Raw genomic sequence first — 17,830 nt, 5'->3', positions numbered from 1 at the left:
GGACAGGACATCTGATAAACTTGAGAACCCCAAAAGTCACCAACAGGGATTCATCGAAAAGTTTGGCAGTACAATATCAGAAAAGCTGCTAAAACTATGTTGAAGGTCATTTGTACACCTTAATATGCAAGGAGTCCATGATAAGGTGTGATGGGGCTGAGGCCATCTCTTCCTTATGTAAATCTGAAACATACCAGTCATATTTCCCTTCTAGGACTAAGTTCTATACTGCGAGGAAACTATTGGGAGTAAAATACATATCGGCCAGAACTGGGACAATGGGGACAAAAGAAAGAAGATACGTAAAAAATAAATGGGGAAAGGAAGTAGAACTAGGAGTTGGCAAAAAGTATAAGAGGTTATATTATTGAAAACTGAAATCAAGAGAGCTCTAGAGTTAGGTACCTAGGACATCCATCTTGACCTTTTTCGGGCCGACCCCGTGGCTCACTCGGGAGAGTGCGGCACTCCCGCCACGGGTTCGGATCCTATCTAGGGTTGGCTGGTGCGCTCACTGGCTGAGTGCGGTGCGGGCGACACCAAGCCAAGGGTTGTGATCCCCTTACTGGTCACAAAAAAAAAGAAAAAAGAAAATAAATTTCATGTAAGTAACATCAATTGGGCACATTTCCTACTTCATATTTAAGGGAAGTTTAGAGGGAAGGAAATGCATTTTCAAAAATAATAGAAATTAGTATGACTGTTTACAAAATGACCTCTAGAGAGAACCTTACTAGAAGAACCCTGGCTACCAGGCGACAGTGAGCTTGCTGCCTGCATCCGCATCATGAGAGTTTGGCTCTGAGTGGCCCCTCCCCTCAGCCCTGCAGCCTGGCCTCCCTGGATGCAGCTCCACCACCTGGACTGGCTGCCTCCACCTCCTGCAGCCTGTTCTGACCCCCTCACTCATGTGTCCCAACCCACCCTTCAGAAAACAAAGTAATCTGTTCTTAAGAACTGACTGCATTTTTTTGATTAATGTAGAACTTAATAAAATATATTATTTGAAGAGGAAAACTGTCTTTCTGACAAATACTAAGTGATAAGCTTTCACCATTAAAAAAATTACAAAATGTAAAAGTAAACAGAATTTGAGGAATAGCCCATTTTGATATTACCATTTTTTAAAAATTATGCCATTTTAACATTTTGCTTTAATTTTGTGGATTTATTGGCTTTAATGTCCTCATTAAAATCAAGCTTTAAGAAAATCTCTGATTTATCAACATTATTTTATTTTCATCTATAGCTTTCCTCAATTCTAATTTCAAATACAGAACTCTTGGTTTCAGAACTTCAATATATTTGGGTTATTGAGCACAACCAAGGTTTCTCCCATCTTTCCTATGTGGCTGGTCTTTACACAGAGAAAAGAGCTTGTGAGTCAGATCGGGCATAAGTGAAATTTTCAGATTCCTTAAACAAATAGGCAGAAGTGTCTATGTTTAAACTATATTAAAAAATAATCATTGCCTCTTACATTACTGTTGTACGCGTCTTATGCTGCCTCTTGAGTGCAGTGCCTTAGAGGTGATGCGTGCGCATTTGCAGTCCCTCAGTCTGTGGCCCCCAGATCCCAGCAGTGGTTGAATCAAAAGTTCCTGCAACACCTGTGTCCTTTGTTTACATTTTGCTGAAAAAAAATAATTCTGTCAGAATTGAGAACTTCACCAGATTGGCATAGAAGAAACTTGGGCGGCTGAGTCAGCAATGCGGCTAGCTGAGAAAATGGGAAAACTTTTCTTGGAGTAGTATGTGTTGTGAATGCATGAAAAGGAGCAAGTATTGCATATAGTTGGACATAAAGTTATTCTACAAAGACCTACCTGAAAACTGAAAAGTGGGAGAATAATCTGGATGAAATACAAGAGGAGAGGGGAAAAGAAAAGGGAGAAGCAGAAATGGCAGGGGGAGAGAGAGTGAGAGCAGCGAGAGAGAGGGGAAGAGGGTGCAAGATCAAGACAACTGCTTTAGGTGTTTATGGAAGATAAAACCATAGTAAAGAGACATTTAAAATGGAATTGTGATGTTTTGTTTTTATTCTGTCAAATTTGTGGCTTCTGAATATACCCACGCCTTCCCTTGACCCATGTGCTAATTAATAACCAACACACCCTGATTCTTTCATCATTAAATCCCATTATAAACCTAATGCAAATATTCACTCTGCTAAATTCAATCACCTCAGAATTTCAAAGGAATTTATCCACTAATTAGTAAGTATTCATTATTCTTAACATGAAAACTATTTGAAAGGGCAATTTGGAGGAATTTATAAACATTTGAGTGTTGTTAAGGGACAAGTTTTAAACTTTGAGTTTAGCTAAGCAAAGAAAAATAAAACAAAACAGAAAAGCAGGAAGAAATAAAGCAAATCAAACAAAATGACTTGCGGATGGGGCAGATCTCAGAACCACTGCAGGTTCAGACAACTCTAACAAATCATGGGATCTGACAATGTTTACAGAAAATGGGAGTTTAGGGTAGGAAGAAATTTATTGGTCACAGCTTAATTGGTTAATTGGTTACAGAGCCTCCTATATAATTAACTAAAGCTCAGCTACTGTGGTTAAACTCTATTAGGCTTAATGCAGGAGCCTCGTCCAGATTATTCTCCTAAGAAAAATTATATTTAACAGTGTATACACACACACACACATTTTACCCTGTAATACCAAAACTATAGAATTTCCCACAGATGTGCACAAGGATTTATTTACAAGGATGTATACTGTGGCACTGTTTCCATTAGAGAAAGAGAGAAAAATAAATATGTAGGGATATGGGTGATATGGTTTGAATGTATCTCCCAAAAAGCATGTATTGGAAACTCAATCCCCAATGCAACAGTCTTAAGATATGGGACATTTGAGACATTATTAAGTCTTGAGGGCTCTACCCTCATGAATGGATTCATGTGGATTATAAAAAGGACTGGGGCTGTGAGTTCTCCCTCTCTGCCTTTCTCTCCCCCTTGCAGGATCATGGTGTCTTGTCCTTCAGCCTCTTACAATAAGATGACAGAGCAAGAAGACCCTCACCAAATGCCAGCACCTTGATCCAATAAATTTATTTTCACTGTTATGACTGTCTTGATCATTGCTACAGGCCAAATACGTCCCCCAAAAGTTCATGTATTTGAGACTTGATCTCCATTGTAACAGGGTTAAGAGGATGGGAAATGCAATTTTGGTATTTGAAAGCTGAGTCATTTAAGAGGTGATTGGATCACGAGGACTGTGCCATTGTGCGTGGATTAATCCATTGATGGTTTAATGGGTGGTCATGGGTGTGGTTCTGATGGCTTTATAAGGAGAGCTAGTGAGAAGATTAGTTCACTCTTATTCTAGCCATATGATACTCTTGGTGGCTGTAGGGAGTCACCCCACCAGGAAGAAGGCCCTCACCAGATATTTTCCCTAGATTTAGGACTTCCAAGCCTCCAAAATTGTAAGAAATAAATTTCATTTCTTTATAAATTACCCAGTTCTACTATCCTGTTATAAGCAACAGATGAAGCTAATTCAACCAAAGGTTGTGTGCTCCATTGGCAAAAAACTACTGTCTCAGTAAATATTTGGATAGCCTCTTTCCAAATCATTTTCTTTTTTTGGATTTTCACATAAAACACAAAAATCTGGCATACAAAGAAAAAAACAGTCAACCCGCAATATTCAAATTCTGTATTTGCCTACTCACTACCATTTATTTGTAAAAACCAATATGCAAAGGACTTTCTTGGTTATTCATGGATATGCACAGAGCTGCAAAAATTTGAGTCCTGCTAGGGGCATGTTTCCAGCTAATTTTGAAAATGGTGACGATCTGCCTTCCTATTTCAACTTTCATGCTGTAAACAAGTGTCATTTTCATAGTATATCAGGTGCCACATTTTGCACTTTTTCTTGTTGATTTCACTGCTTAAAATGGCCCTCAAACGTAGAGCTGAAGCATCTAGTGTTTCTAAGCACAAGAAGTCTGTGATGTGTTTTATGAAAATAACGTGTGTCACATAAGCTTTGTGAAGGCCCGAGTTACAGTGCTGTTGGCTGTGAGTTCAATGTGAATGAATTAATAATATGTATTAAATAAGGTGTCTTTAAACAGAAACCCAAATAAAATAAGGTTATGTATTGACTGAAGGATGAAAATGTTGTAGCCAAAGGCTCATAGGAATGGAATCCGTATTTCAGCTATAGCAGCGATGCTTCAATATTGGTTAACACAGTGCTTATGGCCACTTTATAGGATGTAAGGACAATGAACAAGAAGAATGGGTTGTATGTCATACTTGTTTTAAAAAGAATTTGTGTGCAGAATGCAATCAAGAACCTGTACTTATACGCAGAAAAAAATAGATTGCCCAATAGAAAAATGGGCAATGAAGAGCTAATTCATGACAAGGAAAATGAAAGTTCTGATAAACAGGAAAAGAAGCTAATTCTAATTAATAATGAAGACAAAATAATTGAAATAATACCATAATTTCATTTTTTCATCCATGAAATTGGCAAAATATTTGTAAATTTGATACCAACCCCTAAGAGAACGGGATTAATTTGTTAATCAATGATCTCTCCTAGAGTGCAGGAAAGGGAAAAGAATTTAAGGTTTAGGGACTTATCCCTGTTGGTCTACTCCAGGAGTATCCTGTAGATGTATTAGAGGAACACTTAGAGGAATGTGTGTCTCTCGAAAGAAACTCAATAAACATTATTAAATGAATCTTAGTTAATTACTGGCATACATCTAATATGAGAGTATTTATGTGTGAGATGCACCATTTAGACCTTGGTTTTTAGAACTAAGTGTAGTGTCAACTTAATCAATGGTGCAGAGGTGTGTTACTAACACTGCATAAACCTAATAGCACCTTTCTAAATGCCTGGAGACTATAATTGCTTTAAAGAGGTGGGTGTGATCTTCAAAGAGTCTAATAAAAGGACCTATGAGAGACAAGTTCATTTTTCTCCAGAGAAGAACTGCACCTAGAGTTGGCCGCACTGTGGAGTTTTGTGAAAGTTACTATTGCGTCAAGTGAGCTCCTGATCTTATGCTGTACTTAACAGATGTTTTGGAAGAATCAGTGCAGAAATCATTAATTGAACCTGGGGTAAGCTTATCTATCAAGCCTACTATCAAGGAAATTTCTTCTATTGTTATTTAAAAACTAATAAACTTGTGTACTAAAAATGTCCTACTATCCTAAATTTACTAAATTATACCAGTTGTAACTCATATTCCTACTAAGCATTTTATGGATTATTAGGATATTAATTGTTTCTATTTTGTATATTCTGTGGTTGTTTAATATATTGTTAGGGCTCAGAAGATAGTTATCAAAATCATGTAATTTTACAGCAAAGTCTCTAAAATATTCAGAGTTTGCTGCTATAGGTATGTATGTATAGTGAATACATAGAGTTCATGTTAATACATATACACACATATGTAATTAGTATATTAATATTGGTACTTTGAATTTACTAAGAAGACGTTATTGTTGAATATTCTAAATGCTTCCCTTCATAATCTTCAGCTTTTAGGCTTGATTTTAATTTCTTTCTTTCTATTTTTTTTTTTTTTCCTGCAAAAAGCTTTATTTCCATTTGGTCCAAGGCTTAGGAAAGGGCTGCTCCAGGGTGGTTAAAAAGCTGCCTAGTGGCTGGAAGGTGAGGCCCAGGCAGGAGCCTTGATACCAGAAGACGCAGAAAGACCCCTCAAAGGCTGTTGGGCTCTGGAGGCTTGTTGAGCTAGGACTGGGTCTGGAGCTCACAGACTTCTCCTGTGCATTCACAGACTGGGTCACAAACCCTTCACTCACAGGTCTCTGAGCTAGGTGATCAGCAAAAACAGTTCTTGGAGCCATAGGATGGAGTACATGGCTGCGCAGGGCAGACACCTGAGGCAGTCAACACCAGCCAGGTGGCACTCAGCACATGTGCACACTAACTCCACCCACACACAACTTGCTTACAAAGAATGCCCAGCACCACCCCCAACCAGACCTAAGGCAAGGGGCCTGATGAAATTATTCCATTGTCCCAACAAGGCTCCTAGTCGTGCTTCAGGGAGAGCCTTTCAAAGAGATACTCACCCAGCCAGGCGTTGGGGCCGACCTGCCTATAGAGATTCGTCAGGTGGTCACCTGTCTTCTTGATGAGTTTCACTTCCTCAACTAGGAAGTGGCTCTCCAGCAAGTCACAGAGATGGGGTCTCTGCAGGCAGAACCCAGGACATGAAGATCCAAAAGGGCCTGATTGAGGTTCTTCTCCGGGGCTATGGTGGCTTCCATGGCATCCAGGGTTTTATCCTCTCATCTTCGGACGGCTCTGTATGTCCTGGAGGAGGGCACGGGCCACCGCGCTGGTTTTGCATCTTTAAAAGATGCTCGTCACCTTCCCGCTTCTCCTGAGTCAACTCGCAGGATAAGTAGCCCATGCCCCCCAGAACCACATCTTCACAGTGAAAACACAAGCCCAGAGAGAGGTGGGTGTGGGAGGCCCCAGATGCAGATAGATCAGGCGGTTGACTGCGGCCTCCACCTTGGTGGAATAATTGTGACGAATCTGGGAGCTGGTGATTGGTCGTCAATAAGGAGCTCACCACAAAAAATGCTCTTCATTAGTCCCTGAAGCAGGAGGTGGCCAAGAACATGGTGCCAGAGGTTGTGAATGAAAGAGGAGATTGGAGGGCAGTCCGAAGCTGGGAGAGAGGAAGCAGCACCCCGGTCTGTTCCGTCCAAGCTCTGCTGAAGCAGGAGACATCCGCAGGACCGCTGGGTGGACTGATTTTAAATTCCTAAAATAATAATGAGAAATGTAGAACAGTGACTAGAAGGGAAATCGGGAGATTCCCGAAATATCCTAATTTAGAAATCAGAACCTGATTGTTAGACCAAATAAATTGTTACTTTAAGGAATAATTTTATGTGTGTGGCACGTTGTCATTAGATTTGAGATTTTCCTTTTATTAAACTATTAATAAGTTCCTGACAATGACTCTGGCCTGTCAAATCTAATTGTAATTCGAAGATTCTTGGTTCTTTCATTAAATTCTTCAGTGTTATTAAAGAAAGGACAGTAAAATTGACTATGTAGAACTGCCAAAATAAATATTGCAGCTGAAATGTGATTATATATATTTCATATTAAAATAAATAAATAAACTCTTTTAAAACAAATTTAGAGGGATGTGTTACTTAAACCCTCTGCCTCAATTTTTCTGCCAGGAAGCAGAATTATAATACTTTATAGTACCCACCAGTTAGGGTTGTGATAAAAATATATGTTCATTAAAAAAAAATTTAAAAAGTCAGTTCAGAGTTTGTATTGCACCGGGCAGAAGTTAATTTAATCCCCAGGAAGATAAATGACCCCAATTTCTATCTTTTTTTTTTTATTTGAATGAACCTAGATTGGTTTGATTTGTATTCTGTTTTGTTTTGTTTGTGTTTTAAGGAGCTGTGCTTCTGTGTTCCTCTCTCTAAGGACATTTTATAGAACCCTCTGACCGTCTTCTTCTCATATTTCATTGGCCAAAATAGAGATTCTCACTCACTCCCGAATCTATTATCACTTATTGGAAAGAATAATGGGGACAGTTATGACTGTTTTAGAGCAATTAGGACCACAACCCAAATCCTATATCCACATCCAAGAAATCAATACTTGAACAAATGTGAATTCTGTTAGGGAGTGACAACTTGGAGTCGAAGGGGTGGTAAGTTTTGTAGTCAGAGTAAGGTCTGCTATAAAGCTGACAGCTCTCCTTGTGCCTCAGTTTTTCATTTATGTCCTAGAATAAATAGAGCGTATCCTGCTTTAAGGAGCATTTTTTAAGAAAAGAGGGTATAGCCATCACTATGCACACAGAACTTCAGAAACTTCTCGCCAACCCAGGCCCAGAAATGACCTGTTACTTCTTTCTCAGAAACATGGATCCCAGAATCTTGCATTCTTCCAGAAGGGTCTCACATGCTCCATCTGCATGAAGTACTTCATTGACTTAGTCACCATGGGCTGTGGGTGCAGCTTTTGCAGGCCATGTCTCTACCTCTGCTGGCAAGACATCTCAGTTCCTGCTCACTGTTGTGAATGCAAGAGATCAGCATAGCAGAGAGACTTAAAACCAATATTCATATGAAGAAACTGGGTTCCCTTGCCAGAAAAGCCAGTCTCTGGCAATTCCTGAGTTTTGAGGAACATATGTGTAAGACCCACAAGGAGATAAAGGAGATCTTCTGTGAAGAGGACAAAAATCTACACTATTTGCCCTCCTGTCAATCTCAGGAGCACAAGATTCACAGACACTGTATCTTAGTAGGCTGCTGAGGAACACAGGGCAAGTGATGCCTCCGAAGATCCATTTCTGTAAAGGACAAATAAAATTCCTGTGGGTCGGTTTCCTTGGGTATCAGAGGACTCTATTAGTGTAGTCCTTTCAGAATGTCTGTTCTGGAGTTCCTTTGCCTCAAGCCTCCCAGATATGACGAACATCTGAAGTAAATAAGGGAAACATTAAAACCTCTTTATTTTCAATGGGGCTGGTTTTTCTCTCATTCTGGACCCCCTCCATATGTTAGGGTATGAATGTTACATTATTCTTTTCAATGGCACTCCAATTCATGGTTATTTTGCTGGAGAAGCCTATGAAGAAAAATGTACTCTTTATGGCAAAAAGCTTGTGAAAATCACAGAAACCTGAATATGGAAACTACCACAACCAGATCTTAGAAGGCTAGTGCTGAATTTCTAGCTAAGCCACAGTTATCACCGAAAGCATGCTAGTTTATTCCCAGGTAAAGCAACACGGTACTTATACACCAACAACTACATGAGGCATCAGACAGACTGTCATATATGCTGGGATGGGTTAAATGTTGGGTATAGGAGATATTTGGGAGGCATCGAAGATTCCAGTGAAACTTCAAAGGCAGGGTAAGGATTGATCTGAATGCTGGTGAACAAACAGCATTTGGAAATGGATGAAAAATCTCAGGCAGAGGGAGCAGTGGCTCAAATCTAAGGACACCCTGAAATTAAGTAATTATAATTGAATAACATATCATGTGTGGTGGGGGAATATGATGAGAGATGTGGTTTTGTATGTTGAGGGGTACATGTAAACATGCCATAATATGGAAATGGATATATAAATATAAGGAGAAGTCTGAGTACTTGAAAAGAATTTTAAAAATAAGTGATTTTTTCTTTGTAGATGGTTATCTTGAGGATGTGATAATTTAAATGAATATTAATTAAAAATATTTTATGAGCACCAAGACTATGCCAACTGTTAACCTAGAAAATGTAACAGTAAACAAGACGAAAATATCCTTGCCCTAACAAGGTTAAATAAAGGCAAATGGTCAATATGTAAATAAGTAAAATATATGATATGTTAGAGCATGATACGTTTCTTGAAGAATAATAGAGGAGGGGAGTTGACAAAAAGTACAGAAGAGTAGGTCATGGAAATGCGTGTTGAGTTTTAGATGGGGGGTCAGAAAAGTTCTCATTAGAAAATTCACATTGAAACAAAGTCCTGAAGAGAAAGGCAATCATGAGCATGTACACAGCGGGAGAATTCTAGGTGGCAAAGAGAGCCCGTGCAATGTTATTGCATTTGGGAACACGAGTAGGAAGGTGGTTTAAGGAACCACCGTGAGGTCTATGTGGCAGAATGGAGTAACAGTAGAATTGAAGGAAAGGAGATCAGAGAGATAATGGAGGTGAGATGGTAAATGAAGCCTTAATAGAACAGGTTTGCCTGGAGGAAATGCATGGAAAGGAACAGGCTAGTCTGAGGTCACCACATATAAAATGGTTTAAAGTACCTTGCCCCAAATCTCAGAAAAAGGGCTAAATAATAGATTCCAGTCCAGATGCTATAGCTGTAAAATCCATCTATCAAGCGTGAACTGGGTTTCCTTTCCATACATAGGGGTTGCAAGGAAGAAATGAAGTTAATTTTTCTTTATGACTGTCTTAGAAAACACTTTATCATGAATTAAGTGACTGTAATTGGTTGGATAAAACTATGTTTATCCTAATGCAAAAAAAATTGGAATAAAATTTTTTTGGAGGGTTAAAAATAATTGATACAAAACAGAATCAATGAGATTCCGTAGGAGATGGAGAAATAGGTTGATGGTTTGACTAACCCAGTGTCATTGCAGGGTTATGAGTTTAAGGAGAGAAGCAACCACAGCTGAACGTCAGAAGATGCCTGCAATTCTTCATGAAGAGGAGCAACATCAGTTAGAGAGACTATGAAAGGAGGGCAAGGACATTTTTTAGCAACTCGAGGAAAGTAAATTCAGAATGGCTCCAAAGAGGGAGATATTAAGGACATATGAGGAACTGAAGGAAACAGATATGGAGCTGTTCCAGGTAATGACTGACAAATGGGGTATCAGGATGTTGAACATTCATGTGAAGTTATTTTTCTGTCTCAACTGAAATCCATCTCCTATTCTATTTTCATCATTTGTTTCCAAAAACATCGTTCTAAAACTGCAGCTACTTAGTTTCGAGGACATTGCCTCTCTAAGGGATTCTACAAACCAGAGATCCCTCCTACTTTATCCATGAACAACAGAATTTTGTAGAATGGTTAAGGTAACATCCTCAAGAAATACTTCCCACCTAAAAATTAATAATATATTTTGACTTTTTGAAAATTCAAAAAAGAATAAGCTGTTTATTGACATTTAGGTTAACTCATGGACATAGAAAGATGGAGCAATTTGGGAATCTAGGCTTGCATTACTATCATTTTGGGGTATACCAACTTTGGAATTAGTTAGGGCCTGGGAACGATGGCTGATTAACTTATTCATAGTTATAGCAGAGCACAGAGACTCCCCAGGCCTCCTCCCCCTTGTCTCACACTGAGAATGTCTTCAAAAATCAGATTTTACCAGGACATTAATTTATGACAGTAGGGTAGACTGATTTTCTTCTTGTTGTTGTTGTTTGTTGTTGTTGTTGTTGTTGTTGTTGTTGTTGTTGTTGTTGTTGTTAGGACATAGAAAATGCTTCCCAGGAAGAAAGACAGTGGGGAAATAATAACTTCTGAAACCATTTCACAATCTTACCCCGGAACTAGTGGAAGAGGTATCTTGTGAAAAGCACTGTTTCCATTTTTCTTCTCACGGGCTTTTGGAGACATAATGCACAGGTGAGTGTGTACCTGGATTCCAGCAGATGATCTTTCAGAGTTTCCCCAAATATCAGGCAGGATCTACTAAAGTGATGGCATAATTTATTGGGATATTAATTCAATATCTGCCTGGATCTACTTTTCCCCTCTCCCATCCAGGTATACATCTTTTTAGTGTCATGCTGAGTGATTTTATTTGGCAGGTTTAATACAAATGTTGCAAAAACAAACAAACAAAATGATAAAAAATTGTCCCTTCATTCCTGACTTTTTTTAGTTCTCCAAAGCCTACACGTATGAAGGAGGACCGCTGAGTTTTGTAGGTGGTGAAAAAGTCAAATACCTCACAGAGGTTGCCAGCAGATGCTGGGGAGAAAGGAAGAGAGAGAAAGAGAGTATACCAACAGACTCTATATGCACAAGTTTTGAAAAATAGATGAAACAAACCCTTAAGGTGTTAACAGCTGTGTTTTCCTCTAGGAAAGCTCTGCTTTAGGAAGCAGATCTCCCTGTCTGGAGAAGTTCCGCAATTTCTACCCTGTGAAGATAGCAACAGACACACCAGTCTTCAGAGAACCCCTCATTTCCAGATGGAGATTTCAGCGAAGTTTGCTAATGGACACCAGAATTTCATTCCTGAATATGCTCAAGGGCATAAGAGACTAAGGATCTTTACAGATTTCTGGGCAATAGCAGGAGCAATTAGACTAAATGCTGACATTTTAGCAATATACTTAAAAATTCAGGAATTGTGAATAAGAATTTGACAAGGTGGTAATTTTTAAATTTCAAAATTAGTGCATTAAAAGTATTCTGATGAAGTCTCTTATATATAAGAATAATATTTTTTATGGCTGCCCTGCATCTTTGTCCTTGCAGGAGTACATCAGTGCTGGTGCACACGCCCCAACCTTTGCATCCAGAGATCAGTGTGGGGCCTATCACTGGACTGATGGACAGGCTCAACCACTTCCAAGGTGAGTGTCAACCCATTGGCTGTATTCCCGTGATCAGTATTTATTGTTAGGAGCCCGTGAGAAATATTTTCCCCTTTGTTAATGGTTTTAGATATTTTCAGAAATGAATCATATAACTATGCAATCCTTTAACTGAGTATGTCCTTACAGGCAGATTTACAATATCAAGAGTTAATGATAGTGCAAAACATAAATATGACCCAGGTTCATATGTAGTGAGTCATACAGTTAGTAAAAGGAATGACACATAGAAAATGAAAATTTTAATAGATGGATCAGTGATCAGATTTCAGCTTAATTTCTCACTGTTACATACAAAATTATACATTTATTCAGTATATTTAATTTTGAATTGTTAAGCAATTTTGGGGGGATATATAGCTTGCTAGAGCTTGTTTGTTTTTAATTTTTTTCACAGTGGATAGATTGTATTCATATAATGTAAAAAATATGAGTTACAATGTAAAAACGTAAAAGGAATTTCTTATAGACTAAAGTAGTAATAAAAACAAAAATAATTTCAGCTTACAATATAAAAAGCTGCATGTTATATTTCAAAATGCACATATGGACATATAGATTTTCTTCCAGTTCCCTTAGAGGTTCTTAGATAAGGGAATATCTTCACATCTCATTCAAAATGATGACACTATTACTTAGAAATAAGAAATGTCTTTCTGATACTAACCTGTATAACTAAAAAGAAAGTTCAGGAGATAAATTACTGGCTATTTTGATTTGAAAACTGAATTGAAAGAGATTGATTTTACATTTGACTCTCAATATTTGAATTCTCAAAAATTTTCAATATTTTTGGTTAGGGATTTGTTTGCTCTGTAGATGTTTTCATCATCCCTATAATTTATTAGATATTACAACCTAAGCTATTCTCACTGTTGTAACCTTATATTTTTCAGGAAATTAACCTTTTGGTAGAACAACTTTTATCTCAGGGCTTTAAATTTTCATTATTTACATATATGTCTATGTATGCTTTTTCTTTTTTGAGTGGATGTTTCTCTGGATCCTCAAAGAGTCAATAGTCAAGTCCTCCTATATGGAGAGTTGAGAAGGACTAGTGTTGGATGTGATCCTCATGATGCATCCTATATCTCTCCAAAACCTGGATGTTTTCTTGCGTGGGGTGTGCAGACTTTTACCTCTGGCAGACATTACAGGGAGGTGGATGTGGGGGACTCTTGGAATTTGTCTTTTGGTGTCTGTAATGATTATTAGAAAGAGAAGAATAGTTATGATAAGATAGACGAGAAGGAGGGATTCTTTCTTCTTGGATGTGTTAAGGAGGACATTCACTGCAATGTCTTTTCCATCTCCCCATTTTTATGGCATTATGTGCCAAGGGTGATTGATCTAATAGTAGTATTCATGGATTATGAAGGTAGAACTGTGAGCTTTATTAATGTTGCTAAAATTTCCCTTATATACAGCATCCCTTTTTGCTAGAAAGCTGGTAGAGCAATATCTTGGGGTGTGTCTACGAGGGTGTTTCCAGAAGACATTAGCATGTGGGCCTGAATGAACTAGGTGGGAAAGATGTGCTTTCGAGATGAGTGGGCACCATCCAATCTGCTGGAGACCCTGAGAGGGAAAAAAAAAAAAACAGAGGAAAAGATGAATCTTTCTTTATCTGCAAGAACTGGGATACATTCAGCTCTTCTGTCTGTGAACATCAGAACTCAAGACTCTTCAGCTCTTGTGTTCCAGCATTTAAACCAACGGCACCATTGGCTTCCTTTGTTCTGAGGCTTTCACACTTCAACTGAGCCACGCTAAAGGGCATCCAGTTTGCAGATGGCTTATCGTGGGACTCCTCAGCCTTCACAATCCTGTGAGCCAATTCCCCTACTAAATCCACTGCCATATATTTATTACAGACATATACTTTTGTTTCTGTCTCTCTGGAGAACCCTGAATAATACACCAGGTGCTGTCTTCATGTAACACTGCCATTCTGGGAAAAGCCACATGGTCTCCTGGTCCTTCTGATGGTTTATGAAGCCCAGGATAACTCAGGGCAGCTGCTTTTTCCAACACTTCCTCTCACCTCACCACCAGCACGGTATACTTATAGTGGAAATTGAAGGCCCATATTTCCACATTGCACCATCCAATTTGGTATAATTTTTGTGTTTTAGGTTCTTTTTGTTTGTGCATCTACAAATCATATTTAGTAAATACTGGGCAAAATCATTTTTGATATTAATCTGCATAAAAAGGGGAAGTTCTCAAAAAGGCCACCCAAATGAGAAGAAGCCTTGTGGAGGCTGCAGAGGGAAAACCTTTCTCTATGACACACAGGATATGGATGGAGGGCTCTGCCTGGTCTGCTCTTATGTGGTTGTTGCCGAACATGGGGTATTCCTTAGAGTGCAGCCTCAAGTCAGGATACTGCAGAAAAGCATGTGCTGAAGGTGAGGAAAATGAAATTTCTAAACCAGATTATTGAAGCATTGTTCATTCTTGGCTTCTGCCAACCACCCAGAACTTTTCCCAGAGCTTGGTTTCAGCATCTCAAGTTTCTAGATTTATTGGAAAAGATACCAGATAAGGGTTTGTTGAGAATAATTTTGTCAAAGAGCCCTACCTTATTTTCACCTGGATGATAGCAGTAGTTACCAGAGAAAAGTTCAAAGGAACGTGAAACTCAAAACTGAATCTTACCTTTATATCACTTTATAGAATCACCTTTGTAGAATCTGGTGTAGATTTTCCTCAGGAAACATAGAGGTCTGTCTTCTATGCAGGGCTAGAAATTAGCCCCAAATGCCTGGAAAACTGTAAGGATCAACCATTCTATTTTCTTACAAATAAGTGGGACCAAAAAATATATATTTTATTTTCTGATTACACAAATACCACAGTCTTCTCATTAACATTTTATAAAATACAGAAAAAAAGGATAAAATAAAATTGCTTTAATATCATCCCTAGAAAAACCTAGTTAATATTTTTTAAAAATATATTACTTTTTTAATAAATACACACTTCTGTACTTCAATGAGAAAATAATTGTGCTAATAAAATTGGTTAAGAATTGGAAAATAAAGCCCTTGAGATTTTTATCTGTAGGCCCCCAAGAGAGAGAGATTGTGCTTTTGAAATCTAAGATCACCTTCAAAAATCAAAATTTTAAAGACTTAGTAGATTTTCCATGTGAAATGTATATATACATTTATTTCTGAAGATTGAAAGACCAGACAATAATTCCCACTCTTTCCAAATATTGCATTCCCATAGCTGAGTCATTTGGTGAGAAATATATAAGAACAAAAAGGTCATCTATATTTAATTGCCAAATTGTAGAAGAGTGGGAATATGAGTTATTCTTTTTAAAAAATTCTTTCTTTCTCATTTTTACCATTGTTGTTGTTTTTGTTTTGTTGTAATGCAAGTTATAAATTAAGTTGACCCAAGGAGCTCCCTGAACTGGGACTTCCTGGCTTTTCTCTCCTTTAGCATCTGAGATGGGTCAGGCCATGTCAGGCAGAAAATTTTATTTCCTGCCCTTGCTGAGAGGCCTAAAGAGCAGCAAGAAAACATCTGATGTTACATAACTCACGAATAATGTAAGTACATAGAGAACATAAAGTTGAAAGGGTGGTGAATAAACCACTTATATCCTTAGTATGAAAACTAAAGGCAAACAGAAGACAACAACAAATACAACAATTATATAAAAGATATTAAAAGATGCAACTTGAAACAACAGAATTTCAAAAGGTAAAGGGGTAATGACATTAAAGCATAGAGTTGTTTTTTTTTCTTAGACACCAAAATTAAGTTATTATTAGTCTAAAATAATCTGCTATACCTATAACATTCTTCTTTGTTGTTGTTGTTAAATTTGTATGGACCCACAAAAAGACCCTATATGGCTAAAAGTATCTTGAACAAACAAACAAACAAACAAACAAAAAACCAAAGTTGGATCTATCACACTACCTGACTTCAAAATATTCTATAAAGATATAATAACCAACACAGCATGTTACTGGCATAAAAACAGACAAATAGAAAAATGGAACAGAGAGAGCCTGGAAATGAATCCACACACTTACAGCCAACTGAATTTTGGCAATGGTGCCAAGAATATACAGTAGGCAAAGGATCGTCTCTTGAACACAAGGGGTTGGGAAAACTGGATATCCACTAAGAGAAGATTGAAACTAGACCCCTATCTTTTACCATTCACGAAAATCACCTCAAATTGGATTAAAGACTTAAATTTAAGACCCCAAACTATGAAACTACTAGAAGAAAACATAGGAGGGGTGATACATGAAATGAGACTCAGCAGTACTTTTTTGAGCAAGACTACAAAGGCACAGGCAATTGAAACAAAAGTACACCAATGAGACTACATCGAACTAAAAAGCTTCTGCCCAGCGAGGGATCCTATCAACAAAATGAACTGACAACCTATAGAATGGGAGAAAATGTTTGCAAACTACACATCAGACAAGAGGCTAATATCCAGAATATATAAGGAACTCAAATGCTCAAAACCACTAATCATCAGGAAAATGAAAATTAAAACCTCAATGAGGTATTTCCTCACTCCATTTAGAATGACTATTATCAAAAAGACAGAAAATAACAAGTGCTGATGGGGATGAGGAGAAAAGGGAACCCTCCTGCATTGTTACTGGGAATGTAAATCAGTACAGCCATTGTGGAAAACAGTATGGAGGTTCCTCACAGAAACAAAAATAGATTAACCTTATGACCCAGCTATCCCACTACTGGTATATACCCAAAGAAAATGAAATCACTATATCAAAAAGACACCTGCACTCCCATGTTCATTGCAACACTATTCACAATAGCCAATGCATGGAATCAACCTAAATGCCCACTAGTAGATGAATGGATAAAAAATACTGTGGCATATATACACAATAGAGTACTATTTAGCTATAAAAAGAAAAATAAAATCCTACAATTTGCAGCAACATAGAAAATATACATACACATCATAACTGAGTTCTTGATTGTAGACTATCATTGTCTTGGCATTAGACCCAGAGAGAAGCAAAAGCCTTTTAGATGGGACTGAATAAAAAATTCTCAACTTTATTCTATATGTATTTATGTATCTGTGTGTTTAAAGGTGTGGGTATGTGTGTACTATTACTTGAAGTTATGTGTAATATATAACATAAAGCTGTAGCTCAGTTTAGAAGCCATGCAATAGGACAGCAAAACCTGGAATCACCTGGAGGGCCTGTTAAAACATGTTGCTGGGCTCCCCTCCAGGGTGCCTGATTCAGTAACTCTGAGGTGGGTCTCTGGAATTTGACCTTTCCAACATGTTCCCAGTTGATGCTGCTGATCTGGTGACCACAATTTGAGAACCACTGCTTTAAGCAAACCTGGTGTAAAAATCCGTAAGTGGTGCTAATTGATTTCAGGTGCAATCAGTTATTATCAGATCTTTAGAGTTTTTTCACAGAATATTTTTACTCTCCTGTGTTAATCTACTCAATGGGGATAGTGTCTTAGAACATTGATTTGATCAACACATGTCGTACACAGGTGATTGTAGTCAACGTTGTACCCCCCCAAATTATGTATAATAAATCATGCTTTGATCAAAAATAAAACAAACAAACAAAAACACCAATTCCATTGTTTTAATGCTTTCTGAAGAAAGAGGTGTGGTAACT

General features: G+C 37.9%; 2 pseudogenes; one reads left to right on the top strand and one right to left on the bottom strand.

Moving 5' to 3' along the window:
- Positions 1-6,056: 6,056 nt before the first annotated feature.
- LOC134376180 (ferritin light chain-like) lies at positions 6,057-6,767 on the bottom strand (annotated as a pseudogene).
- A 230-nt stretch (positions 6,768-6,997) lies between these two features.
- LOC134376179 (tripartite motif-containing protein 51-like) lies at positions 6,998-13,607 on the top strand (annotated as a pseudogene).
- Positions 13,608-17,830: the final 4,223 nt, after the last annotated feature.

Source organism: Cynocephalus volans, chromosome 4 (assembly GCF_027409185.1).
Source record: "Cynocephalus volans isolate mCynVol1 chromosome 4, mCynVol1.pri, whole genome shotgun sequence".
In the NCBI taxonomy this organism is placed as follows: Eukaryota; Metazoa; Chordata; class Mammalia; order Dermoptera; family Cynocephalidae; genus Cynocephalus; species Cynocephalus volans.
Note: the sequence above shows the minus strand (reverse complement) of the source record. Positions and strands in the feature narration are given on the sequence as shown.